This window comes from Hippopotamus amphibius, chromosome 1 (assembly GCF_030028045.1).
Source record: "Hippopotamus amphibius kiboko isolate mHipAmp2 chromosome 1, mHipAmp2.hap2, whole genome shotgun sequence".
NCBI classification, from domain to species: Eukaryota; Metazoa; Chordata; class Mammalia; order Artiodactyla; family Hippopotamidae; genus Hippopotamus; species Hippopotamus amphibius.
Window position 1 is genome coordinate 197716279 of NC_080186.1, and position 14376 is coordinate 197730654.

The window sequence follows — 14376 nt, forward strand, 5'->3', positions numbered from 1 at the left end:
TATTTTGTAAGTACACTATTGTTGCTGTTGTCATTTTGGGAGAAATCAACAGATGTATTTGGTATTATCCCATGAGACAGGCCACACCTGTGGATAATCTGAAAACAGAAATGGTGATTTTTAAAAAAGGAAACAAAAAATAAATAAGTTAAAAGCCCAGCTGAACCACAATTGTAAAACATGTTCAGGAAATGATTCATGGACTGAAAGTAAACAGTCATCAATAATTTTTGGATCTTTTTTGAAAGTTCTTATAAACAACACAGTACTCAAAAGAAATTCTACACACGTTGTTGCTACATGTGATGCATATATATATATGTAATATAAATGTTATTCATAACATTATTATAAATGAATCCACTCATTCTTATCCTTACTGTTGGTTTGCCAGGTACAGTGTTCTGCTCTATGCCTTGTAAAATATCAAAATAGCCAAATATTTGGGTTCTTCCTGAGGGAATTTTTCTTCATTTCCATAAAATACAGACACATATAACTCATAATATATTTATTCCAGCTTCTTCATTTGCTTTTTAGAGCACATGAATGATGTTCTGCATATACTGAGGGTTTTTTTTATTCCAGTTAATCAGATATACGGGGCACTTATACATGAATTTGAATATTAATGTATTTATTTAAAAGCAGGGTGACTAGTGCCATTAAAATTGTGATTTGAATTGATTAGTGTCCAATGAAAATTTCTTTGATGCACATGTTAATTGGACAACAAGGATGGGTATTCTAATTGCAATTATTTCTCTCAATAATAGAAAGCACAATGGGCATGTGATTCACTAATAGTCTTGTTTTCTTAATTTTTTGAGATCTTAAAATGTAGAAAAGATGAAAGAAAAACATTAAAAAATGACAACATACAATATTAAAAACATACCACTAGTTATATTTGTTCCATCTTTTTTTTTTTTTTAAGGAACTGAGGTTTATTTATGTTTTTTTTGGCTGCACTGTGTGGCATGTGGGATCTTAGTTCCCCAACCAGGGACTGAAAACTGCACCCCCTGCATTGGAAGTATGGAGTTTTAACCATTGGATCACTTGGGAAGTCCCTGTTCCATCATTTTTTTTACAGAAACAGAACATTTACAAATTTGGCCAAAGTCTATCATAATCACTCCCTGCTATTCCATCGCTTGCTCTCCCTTCTCACAGACAACTCTGCCCTTATAAAAGAGGCCAGAGAGACATTCCTGGCCCCTTCTACCACATGAAGATAAAATAAGAAATTTGGGGCCTAAAGGAGGGTTCTCACAGAATCATGATGCCATCCTGTTCTTGAACTTCCAGCCTCCAGAACTGCGAGAAATAAATTTCTGTTGTTTATAAGCCACCCAGTCTGTGGTATTTTGTCAGAGCAACCTGAGCAGACTAAGATACATAGCTCTTCTTACCTTCACAACCTTTAATAAAAAATATGAGGATGATGACCAGTGGAACCTCTTTCTCAGCCTTCCTTGTGATTGCCCATCTCATGCAAAGGTTAATTTGAGGAGTTGGATTGTTGCTTGGACACAAATCAGAGGACAAAGGATGACAACCAGCCATATTGAAGGGTGTTGTCAGGAAAATGAAACCACTATGTTCTTTGCTTGTGAAAATTAGGCAAAGATGGATTTTAGCATCAGTTTGAGAAAACACGTTTGCCATCTTCAGAAGGGGGGTTGGGTTTACATATTGACATCACCTCCTGCTCAGACACATATTGATTTCTGCCCTTTGTTTCAGAAGATGCCTACATTGATGGCAATGTCTATATAAGAGTGAAATCTAAAAGACTAAAGGGCGGCCAACTGTCCTTGCCATGCTTCAGGGAAAGCATAGATTATCTTTCTTTCTTGCTGCCAGATATTGTCTAAAGCTTATGACTAGTCTAACAAAAAGGAGCCCCTATGTTTCTGATTACTCTGTGTCTTACTCATTACTGTTATTCCCTGAGTATTTTTAAGGAATTGATGCTTTTGCTAAACATGATATACTAGTTTCAGTTCACCTGGTGAAACCCTTCACGCAGAGGCTCTGAGTTATTTGGAGATATCTGTGATTGTAACTGCTTGGCCAGTGGACTTTCAGCATCCCAGTATCTCATTGGTAATGATTCTGCCTTACTATTGAGGCTTGCATGAGTGATGCAAAAAAAAAATTGAGAGGTTTATAGCAATAGATTAGGAATAAAAAATAAATACCTCATATGGCCTAACACCACAGACAATGATACAATTCAACAACAAATTTACTTATATGGTGATCTACCTTGTCATTTTTGGAAAACCAAAATTGTTATTTATTATCTCTTCTATGAATAAATCACATAGTTAAAAGACTTCTTTTGATTACTCATTTATGTTAGCTGTAAAGAAAATTACTTTAAATTTTATCTATATGTGTTTATATAATCCTGTATTGTGCGCCAGTACCCCAAACAGCAAGAAAATGCTTGTCAACAGGCCATAGATGCACCATCAATTTATATTAGAAAAATGACATTGTGGGTATTTGATGACAATTCTAGGTCTATAATTTATTGGTATATTCTAAAGATGTCCTTCTGTTCATCAATTAGGGAGACTTAAATAGAGCCATGTCTTTGAATGCAAGACAAGAAACTTCAGAAAGGTAGTGAAGGAGTATATTTTAAATCTGTTGATGAAGAAACTTACCCATTCATCTATATGATTCTTTTTCTTCAACTGTGCTGAATCCAACTTGCTAGGCATGCTTAAAAATATTACACGGAGGTGTGATGCTACCAAGAAAATATTTTTACAGGGCTGTAAACTTTAGTATCAGACTTTTGTGCATAGTTTGTGATTGATAATTTCAATATATTGCATTTTGGTCCTGCAGTTTTATTTGTTAAGTCTTCCTTTGTTTGGCTCAATGAAAGATCACCTTTTACCTGATCTTTATTTTCATCATAGCTGCATGACATAGTAAATCTAATGTGCACAGACACCTGGAAGCTGAACTTGAAAAACTTTTATAGATACCCTTGTGGTTTTATATTGTTTGTTTTGGTTTATTACTATGGAAAACTCGGTGAGAACCCCAAATTCCAGAACCATAGTTCCTGATGAATATGCTACCAGTGTAGACTATTGCCTCCTAGTATTTCAATGACTAGTAAGGTCTGATTATGCCATGAGAATTTCCACTATTCTTGATGATGCCTGGAATTTCAGTTTGCTTTTAAATGCAACCCTCTTGCATGTAACATTTTACATGATTATTCTTATTCCAAACATAAAACATGGTTGAACCTTTCTTAGAGGCTTTGATTAGTTATGAGCTCAAGTGATTAGAAGAATTTGGAGACTGGTAGCCAAGAATAAATATTCACATACTTCACAGTTTTACCTAGTGCTAGGTTTGGGCTTATGGATGAGTGGATGTTATATAAAGCTCTTCTATCTTCCCCTGAATTGTTAGAATATATTTACCACATTGCATTCAATTTTGGTAATAGCTATCCTAAGGAATTTCCATTGTCTCCTATGGAACTTCTCAGAAGCTAACTCAATTTCAACACAATATTTTATCTGTCTTTCCCTAATCTTTGCTGCCCTGCCCCCAGCTGCATTGGGTCTTAGTTGTAGCACTTGGGATTGTTGTTGAGGCACGTGGGATCTTTTCATTGTGGCACACAGGCTTCTCTTTAGTTGTGACGTGCAAGTTTTCTCTCTCTAGTTGTGGCGCATGGGCTAAAGGGCTCATGAGCTCTGTAGTCTGAAGCACATGAGCTCAGTAGTTGTGGCATGAGGGCTTAGTTGCCCCACAGCATGTGGGATCTTAATTCCCTGACCAAGGATTGAACCCACATCCCCTGCATTGGAAGGTGGATTCTTTGCCACCAGGGAAGTCCCTTTCCCTAATATTTTAAGCAAACTATTTAGCACAGGAGTGATGTTGCCTCATCCACAGACACACATTAGAATCAGTGGAAGTTTGGAAAAAAAAACAAAAACCCTCCAGTTTTCCATTTTAGCCCAATTAAACCAGAATTGGTAAGAGGAAGGGCAATGCATTGCATTTTTAAAAAACTTTAGAGGATTCTAAAATTCAGCCAGGCTTGATAGCTCCTGACTTAGCATTTAAGCTTCCTTATGTTGTCTATACAATGTAATTACAATTCTACTTTATATATTTGATGAGTTTATTAAATATTTACATATCTGACTCCACCAGTATTGAAAAAACAACCTTAAGGACATGGAATAGAGCTTACTTTGTTTTGTATTTGCCCTAGTGTCTGGGTCTCAACATATGTTTGAATGAACAAAGGAATTTATATAATACATGGCATATTTGCCTATTTACAAGAGGATTTATGTCAGATAATAATCAATAAATGCTGATTAAATGAATGAAAGGAAGTGAAAAAAGAGGGAATCTTCATTCTTAACAGTCTTTGACAAAGACCTCAGGGACAATATGATTAGTAAACACTAGGTAATAGTTCTACTGTTTATGCATGTACCATGTTGTCTCTATCATATCTTCATCATTACGTTAAAAATTGAGTTTCTTGAAAGAAACAAATGACTCTGATTGGTTGAATTTATTACTTTTTATAATGTCTCAGAACTTCTAGTATTAAGGACTGTTGAATACCTATTATTGACTGCCTGAATTGACTAAAATAAACATTTGATTTGCTGGTATTTTAGAAAAATTGTTTTTCTGATTTACATTTCTTTTTACTTTCAATAATACTCTTCCCGTCCCCCAACCTAAATAATCAATGAGCAAACCCCTCCATTATCCTGACTTGGGTAAAAATCTTTTCTATACTATTAAAGCCTGTTGAGACATCTAGAAGTAATATGGATGCAGTTATTTAGCATAATTCCTGCTGGATAATTCAAACATTACCAATTCTAATTCTCTACTGAATTCCACTTATCTACTTCACGTAGGTAGTAAGATTCTGAAAGGAAGTTGGGCCTGCTTCCCTCTGATATCACACATAATGGAAATTCAAATGACTGTGCAGTAAAAAGTGAACATTATACTGTGTACTTATAGAGCTTCACTCTCTGAGGAACTCAAAGAGCTTTAAAATGTGATCTTGTTAATCTTCACGATATCCCTTCTAGGAAGTAACATGACATTTTAATGTAAGAAAATCCAGGTGCAGTGTAGAAAATGCCAAACTACCTTACTGGAGGGAAATTTTTTTTAAGATTTGAAATCTCTTTTAAGATTTTTTTGTTTGTTTGTTTATATATTTCAGACTTTAGGCTTTTCTGTGCTGCATTTGGTGCCTGGTAAGCTTGAAATGATCCAGATGGTATTTCCAACTCAAAGGACTTTTTTTTTTTTAACAGAGACTTGGCTATACATGTATTCTTTTCATTTTCTTCAAATTATTGTATACAGATGGTTTGACTACAGGTGAAATGTAACCAATTTGCGGAATTTTAAATGATTAATTTCAGCTGCTTTAACAAAGAAGTGGCTTTTCAATGTGTAGAGACAAGTATAAGTGGTGATGATAATGAAAATAGTCATAATGGGTAATTTTTCTGTACCCCAAAGAATTTGCTTGGTTTAATTATTTTGTTTTTTTCTTTGCCCTCAGTTTAGTTATATTCCAATCCATTGTCAATTCTACTACTTGGATGCTCTTTTTAAAATGCTTGAATACTTTTAGGGTGGCCTTGCACAGCAGGCTGCCATAATAGAGATCTTCACTATGACCTGACTTCAGGCAGTTATTCTGCCACTTGCAAACCTACACCCACATGCGTCATTTACCTCAGTTATAGTCACTATTACCTGAACACATCATCATATGGAATTCATGTAACTGTTTCCTCTCTCTGCAATGTACATCCACCTTTTCTTCATTTAGCTAAGTTCTACTCAGCTTTCAATATTCAGATCAAGTACCAGCTGTAATATAATCATTGAATATGCTGTAGTTGCAGGTCCAATTTTTTCTCATTTCAAAAGATACTGGCTTCTTTTTTTTAAGCTTTATTTATTATTTATTTATTTATTTATTTTAAAATTTTTGGCTGCATCGGGTCTTTGCTGTGGGCTTCTCGCTAGTTGTGGTGTGAGGGTTTTCTCTCTCTTGTTGTAGTGCGTGGGCTTAGTAGTTGTGGCATGCAGGCTTAGTTGCCCTGCAGCTTATGGGATCTTAGTTCCCTGACCACCCATCGAACCAGCATCCCCTGCATTGGAAGACGAATTGTTTACCACTGGACCACCAGGGAAGTCCCAATACTGGCTTCTTGAGGAAAGAAACAATATAGTATTTATGTTTAAATCTCAATACCTAACATAGTAACTGGCATATAGTAGAGATGCTAAAAAATAGGTCTATTGAAAGAATTGTTTTCTTTTTACAATGTATATGCTTAAATTTTTAAGAGCAGAACTAATAATAGCCATCTGATTTTTATATTAGCAAATTAATATTTAAACCAAATAACATAGAATATTTAAACTAAGTTATTCACTTCATGATAGTAAAATTTTGTATGGTGACAGTTGATGTTAACTAAGCAATATGGAGGCTTTTCTCATTGAATGCAACTGATATTCACTAAGATTAAACAACATTTTAGACCCTTTACAATTAAGAGTAATATCTTAGGCCTCAATTACTCATTTAATTCTATGTAGATTTTCTACTAAAATCTTAGTCCTTTTCACAGGTTGTCCTTCAGCCCATCTATGTTTGAAGATGGGAGGTGTACTCTTCAAATAGGAATCTTCTGTAATATTCTGAAAAGGATGTCATCCTTCCTCTCCAGTTGGTATAATATCAAATCATGTTCATCTGCCCTTAATTGGCAACATGAAACATCTTATAAAACATTTAAGGGTAAGAAATAATCCTTATGGTGTGCTGCTTGAAAGATCTGAAGCCATCTAATCTCAGTCTAGATGCTGTCTGGAAATCAAGCCATGCCACTGGGTTGCAATGTACATTGTTTTGGCCTCTCATATATTTGTTATTTGAACTTTGGCATGATGCCTTCAGTTTGCAATAATAAGTATTATAGGAAACAGTTGTGTAGAACCTGCTATTGTTTTCAGTGCCAAAGGATCTTTTCTGAACACCATGTATTATATTATACAAGAGGATTTCAAATGTGACTGCTCAGGAGAACTTCTTGGAGAGGTTGTTAAAATACAGATTCCTGTGACCCATTTCAGACCATCAGAATCTCTGGGAATAGTCCTTGAGATGAGTATTTAAAAATATTTTATTTTGAAATAATTTTAGATTCACATACAAGCTTCAAAAATATATAGAGTTCCCACATTCTAGTCCCTCAACTTCATCCAGTGATATATCTTACTTAACTCTACTGTCGAACACAATGAATCAAGCCAGGAGGCTGACGATGGTATGACACTATTAACTGTAGACCTTAATTTGGATGTCATAAGCTTTTACACGCATTTTTTGGTATATTAGTTTTATGAAACTTTATCATATTTATAGACTTGTGTAACTATCAACACAATCAGCACAGAGAACTGTTCTATCAATCTCCCCAAAATTCCCATGTGTTAGCCCTTATACCCACGCTCTACTGCCAATCCTAATTTTTAAGTGACCACTAATCTGTTCTCTATTCCTATAGTTTCATTATTTCAAGAAAGTTATGTAAGTGGAATTGGCTTTTCCCATTCAGTATAATTCCCTTGAGATTCATTCCCAGTTTCTGTGTCTATCAACCTTGATCTTTTTATTGCTGATTAGTATTCAGATATATCACAGTTAATCTATTCATCTGTTAAAGTATATTTGGATTATTTCCATTTGGGGCTATTATGAATATAGCAACTATAAATATTTGTATACAGGTATTTGTGTGAACACAAATTTCCATTTCTCTAAGCTGAATTCAGTCCACGTTCTGGTTTTGTCAAATCGTTCTATACTGTCCTTTATAGCATTTTCCCCTCACATTTTCCTTTTTGAACAATAATTTCTTTGTTCAGGAATTAATTGCCTCCTATCCCCAAGCCCTCTCTTGCAGAGCTATCTCTCCTTCTGCTTAAGTCTTAAGTTGTGGCATTAAACATTCGTTGCACTACTATTATTCAGGAACTTCTTTTCCTCATGGTCTTGCATTGAATGCTTTTATTGGAATTCTGTCTTTCTTTTTGGTTTATACTCTTTTTACAGTGTACTTCCTAAGAAAGGATTCTTAAATGTTAAAAGTGTAATTTTACATGAGAAAATATCTTCATTCTATACTGCCACTTGACTGATATTTTGTTTAAATTCTACCTTGAAAATACTTTTTCCTCCAAATTTTGAATACATTACTCATTGTCTTTTAACTTTCAATTTTAGTCCATTCTGATTCCTAAATCCTTTGTATGCAACTGCTGTGTATGTGTGTGTATGTTTTTAAATTCTTCCTATGTTGGTGTCGTAAAATTTCACGTATCTCTTAATTAGGGACTTTCTTAATTCATTGTGCTAACACTTAGCTTTTTCAATCCGGAGTTTAATATCTTCATGTTTTAGGAAATTTTCTTGTATGGTCTTACATTATTTTTTAGAAAAAAATCCCTAACCCCTCCATTTTTGTCTGTTCATTTTCTCTTTTAAGAACTTCCATGGGTTGGATATTGAACCTCTAAAATGGTCCTCTTATTTTCTTTTCCTTTCTTTCCTTATTTCCATCTGTTTGAATTCTTATTTAGCTTTCTTGAAAGTTCACTTGATATCTAGAGAGCAATTTCTAATTTTAAATACACTATAAAATTTTTCAAAAGCTCTTTTTTCTTTCCTTTTTCTTATTTTAACAACACCTGTTCTTTTTTAATGGACACAGTATTATCTTATCTCAGGATATTAATTGCAAGGTTCTTAAATTTTCTTTTGTTTTCTACATTGTCTTGGTCTCTTCTTGATTTTCTTCTTACTTTTGTGTCTTTTCTTATTCTGTCTTGTATGTAGAGGTTTTGGTCACATCTCTGGTGAGACAGGTCTCTTTGTTCATATTTAAATGTGACGGAACAAATAGTAAGCCCTGAACAGGTGGATGATGTTTGTCAAAAGTGGGCATCCCCGTAGTCAAAATTGACTTTTCTTCACTGAGGTATCCCCAAATAAACATATTTATGGTTTTCATTTTTGTTTTAAATCTGGACCAGTTCAGTTTGTCCAGTGAGTTATACCACTAGTTTCTTGCATCAGGATTGTGCCTGGCTGCCAGGGTTCAGGTTCAAGTGGCACAGCGAGGAAAAAGGCAAGAGTCCCACTCTTCAATTAGACCTCACTTAATCACTCCTTCTTTTTAAAATCCCATTTCTCCTTTCCACCCTTTGTTAGGACTCTAGACTTTGGAGAGAAGGGTAGTAGTGGTGAGGATGAGTAGTCCATGAGGGATAGAGGAAAAAAATAGAAGTCCAACCATTTTTTATACATGCTTTTAATGCCTATTTTCAGCCCTGACCCTTATTCATCCTTAGTATGAATACATCTGAGTCCTGAGCCTTCTGTGGTTTAAACCAGCTTATTCTCAATGGTATTTCTGAAACTTTCTTAATTTGCTATCAGTTTCCTGACCTTCCTCTGGCCTCCAAAAAATTGTTGAAATTTCTCTTACAATATGTTTTCCATTGTTTTGTCCACTTTCTTTTTAAAATTTATTTACTGTCATGTTAAAGTTGTTTGAGGGGGGAAGATAAATGTCTGTAGTCAAGCTGCCATATTTAAGCTGATATATAGCTATGTCACTGGCACTGTGATGCTTTACACTATGGTAATTACATTTAGCTCTTGGTTCCATTTCTGGGATAGTCAAAGGACTATGTTTCATTCATCTCTAAATGTTTTGTTTGCATAATTCCATGTATTCCTCAAAACAATTAACCAGTAAGTAAGATAAAGCCAAGCTCCTAATATTTACAGTTTGTTGCATTTCTCTGTCATTAGTTCATATTTCTATTTTCATTTCCCGCTTTTTCTTTTTCTTTATCCCATAATATTATATAATATTTCAGTTAAAAATTTCACATATCAAATTTGGAAAAAGATAAATGGATAAATAATGGAAAGTAAAGAAGAAAGGTCGATAAATTTTTGGTACTGGTTAAAAGTGATTTGAATTAAGACAAAGACTAATGTATGTTTAACTTCCGTATTGAGTCAGTTAATGAAAATTTTCTTTTCTCCTCCTCCTTCTTTTAACAATTGATGTTCTTAATTCATATGGAGCACAGTGGGGTTTACTATTGTAGTTAGAACGGAGAAGAGAGGTGAAAAACACATGGGCTTTACTTCTCTGCATTTATACTGAGATCCTGAGAAAGTTCCTTTATCCAAAGTAGTCTAATTCTCTTACATGGAAAATGAGCTAATTATACATTAATGATAGTTTAGATATTCATCAAAATTTATAGACTATTATTACTTATTCTAGTCATATGTCTAAATGAACAAGTACTGTGTTTGGTCGAAAGTCATTCTCTTATCTTCTAAAGATTTTGTTAATATATTGTCTTTGGTAGTGCCAGTGAGTATCTAAAACTCATCCCAAGTTTAAGAACCCCCACAAAATACTCCTTCAAATTGTAAATAAAAATTATTTTATACCACTCTCCTGCTTGAAAACCCTCCAGCATCTTAGTTTATCTACAATAAAATTCTAACTCTATATAAAAGCCCCAAGCCTACCTAAAATTACAAAGTCTATATGAAAACTCTTCTATCTCATGTGCCTCTATTTCCTTTGTATATATATACTCCATCCATGCTGGCCTTCTCTCACTTCCTCAAATTCTCCAAGTTTGTTTCTGTTCCAGAGCCCTGGCACCAGCTGCTCCCTCCATGTGAAATACAGTTCTCCTTAATTTCATGTGACTGCCTCATTCTACTTACTCAGATTGTACCTTAAATGCCTCCTTCAGAGAGACTGTCCTGGACCACATAGTTAAAATAGCCTCACTGTCCAGTGTCACTCTTCATTTCACCACCCAATTTTAATTCTTTGCAAAGTAGTTTTTACCTGATATTTTTGTGTTTGTTTCTTCTTTCCCCCCTTTACTTATATTTTATGGTTAGTCTCTCTAGTTGTTAAAAAGCAAGGTTTTTGCCAATCTATTTTACTTTTGAATTCTCAAGTGTTTGTGAAGTATCTGGTATCTATTAAGCACCCAATAAATATAAACAATAAATTAAAGAAATGCATAAAACTTAAGAGTAATTGGTTAGTCAATCTAGGTGTAATTACTGGAGAAAATTGCTAAAAGTAGAACCACTGAAATATTACTAGAATTAACATTTATATCTTTAAGATGATGGTTGAGAGGGATCTAAGATTTTTAAAACATGGAAAAAAATAACAAATCTTGCGCTATTTACAATATGCTGGAGGCATACGGTACATAGCATACACCATTCCAACAACTTTATTAAGATCCTGGTTTCATGGGCAGGTGAAGGATAATAAATTTTAGATGAATGTAACTCATTTCACATCTTTATATGGTGATGTGGCACTTGCTTCTTAGATTCAAAATCATATAAAAATAAAATTAAGACAGCTTGGAGATAAAGTTGGTTATATCTGTTTCACTGAGTTTAGAAAGATTTTCTAGAACTATTCTCACCATCCTGAAACATTACACACCATTTTCACCAGTCATTGTGAAGGATCAGCTAAAGACTTACCTTACTAATGCATCATTAGAAAAAAACAAGAAATTCTATCTTGGAGAAAAAGTGCTGTTTTGGTTCAAAGATAATTTGAACAAGGATGATCTGGATGCTATTTAGAAATTTTAGGCACTTACCATTTGGGAAAACATTTCTAGAGAATAATAGTGAGTAATATTTTTGCAAGTTATCTCAAAGTGTTTGTATAAAAAATTTTTCAAGTGTGTATTACATTAGTTATTTAGAATTCTACTTGGTTATTTAGTACAGTTAGGCTGTGTTTTATAGAATATTACTATTTAAAAAGTAAGATGGATGAGAATAAGGAGTCATTTAGCTTCTGTATTCCATCTCTTTTTCATTCAATCATTCCAACACACATTCCCATATGATGATTCTAGCTAAGTAATAAAAATAGAACTTTTTAAAATTGCTTGTTTTAAAACATTTCTACCAAGAAAGTACGCTAACTGCTGGAACACAAAAGCTAGGCTAGTTATTGAAATTAGCAGCTCCCAAATGTCAGAATCTTAATTGTCAAGATTTATTGCTTGCCCACATTACATAGTCCACTGCAGTCTGGCACCTCTTCTCAAAGTGGTGATTCAGAGGCTCAGCCTCCCCCTCCACCTGTGGTGCTTCCTCAACACATCAACTTCAAGTTCGCCTCAGAAGTAAAATGAGAGTAGAGGACTGCATGGAAATTTAAGAGACCAGGCAAAGAAAAAAATGCACATTTTGTCAACCAGAGCTGAGTCACTTGGCCCTGCTAACTTGAAGGAGGCAGGGAAGTGTAGCGCCAAGGAGGAGGCAAAGGTTTGATAAGAAAATAGCAGTATTCTATCCTTACTCTTTAATCAAGGCAAAGTACTAATACCCACACAATGGTAGCCACAGAGTGGGCTACTCAGATCTCCTTCAAGCGGACCTGATCCATGGGGCATATTTGATTGACAGCCCCAGCTGTTATATCTTTGAATCAACCACCACTGATAACACTTTTCCCAAGCTGCTATGTATCAATAGCTGAGTTTGGTCAGCACATAAGATCCAGACCATTCATGTTCAACATGAGATTCTTTAAAGAATAACTCGTGCTTTGAGTCTACCCACTGGCTTAGCCAAGACTTTCTTAGAATGAAACTGCATTCAGAGGCTGGTTGACCCTAAGCAATCCTTTCCTCCTCTCCTTTCACAAGTGTTAAACCTATATAGTGGTCTGAAGCCTCTTATTATCTACTCCTACTCACTTTTATCCTTCACAGAGCCACCACAACAAATCTCTTAAATGTCTAATCCTGTCTTGATGCTTACTTATGAGAAGGGCTGAGTTGATGCAAATAGTGTATTCAGGAAATCAGGCATCAAGGTAAGTTTTGAGAATGGTTCACTCCTTAACTGGCTGACAAAGAGGACTTTGTCTTAAGTGGAATGTGCAGCATGGATACTCTCTGGCACAAGATAGCAGCCTAATTGCTAAAGATCCCAGCGTGATATCCTGGGAAAATGTGCTGATGTAGAGGAATGACCTTGGTGGTGCTATGATTCTGGTATTTAAAAGACTCATAGAGAGGAACTCTTTCAAGGACAGTGGAATTATCTGGTTACTACTAGGCTGTTTGACACCTTGCAAAGAGAAAGCAGGAAGCTGAGGGTGGTTAACAGAAAATTAAATATTTTAATAGCTAACAAAAAGCCTCTTTCTCCTCCAGAAGAAGAGCAGATGGGTGATATATTAGTTCAGGCTAGCATAACAGAATGCCAAAGACTGGGTGGCTTAAACAATAGAAATGCAACTTTCTCAGAGTTCTGAAGGTTAAAAGTCCAAAATCAAGACATCGGCGGGGCTGGTGTCTGGTAAGAGCTCTCTTCCTGGCTTGCAGATGACCACCTTCTTGCTGTGACCTCATGTGGCCTTTCCTCGATGCATGTAAATGTAATGAGAGAGCGAGTTCTGGTATTTCTTCTTCTTATAAGGACACCAGTCCTGTTGGAGTAGGATCTTACCCTTATGAATTCATTTAACATTAATTATCTCCTTAAAGTCTTTATATTTGAGTAGAGTCACATAGGGGGTTAGGGCTTTAACATGTGAAATTTAGGAGGACACAGTTCAGTCCATAATGGTGAAAAGCAGAAAAGCAGACATGGGACTTTTGAGTCACAGCACTCCAGAGATGCTAAATGATCAGTCAATGTAGGTCTGTTATGCCAAGTTTGGGGCCTTGTTTGGGAAAACTTGGTAAGGATTCTGGTCACCAATTTCAATGTGTGGAGGTTTTGTCCCCACACAGCCCATTGATTCTCTGACACCAGCTGGATGTCCCAGAATTCAACTCAATTCTGACACTATCTATCTGGAGCAACATCAGATTCACAAGTTAAGGACTCAATCCCACAAGACTGCCTCCCCTACTAACTCCTAGCAAGCCCAAGTTATCCTGTGCTTTTGACCAACCAGCTACAGATTGGAGGTTCCAATGACATCCTCACTCCAACCTTGGGTTCGATTAATTTGCTAGAGTGGCTCATAGAACTTAGAGAAACACTTTGCTTACTAGACCAATCACTGATTAATTATAAAAGAATATAACTCAAGAGCAGCCAGATGAAAGAGATACATAGGGCAAGGCATGGGGAAAGCTCATGGAGTTTTCATGCCCTCTCCACATGCATCATTCTCCCCAAATCCTTATGTGTTTACTAACCTAGAAGCT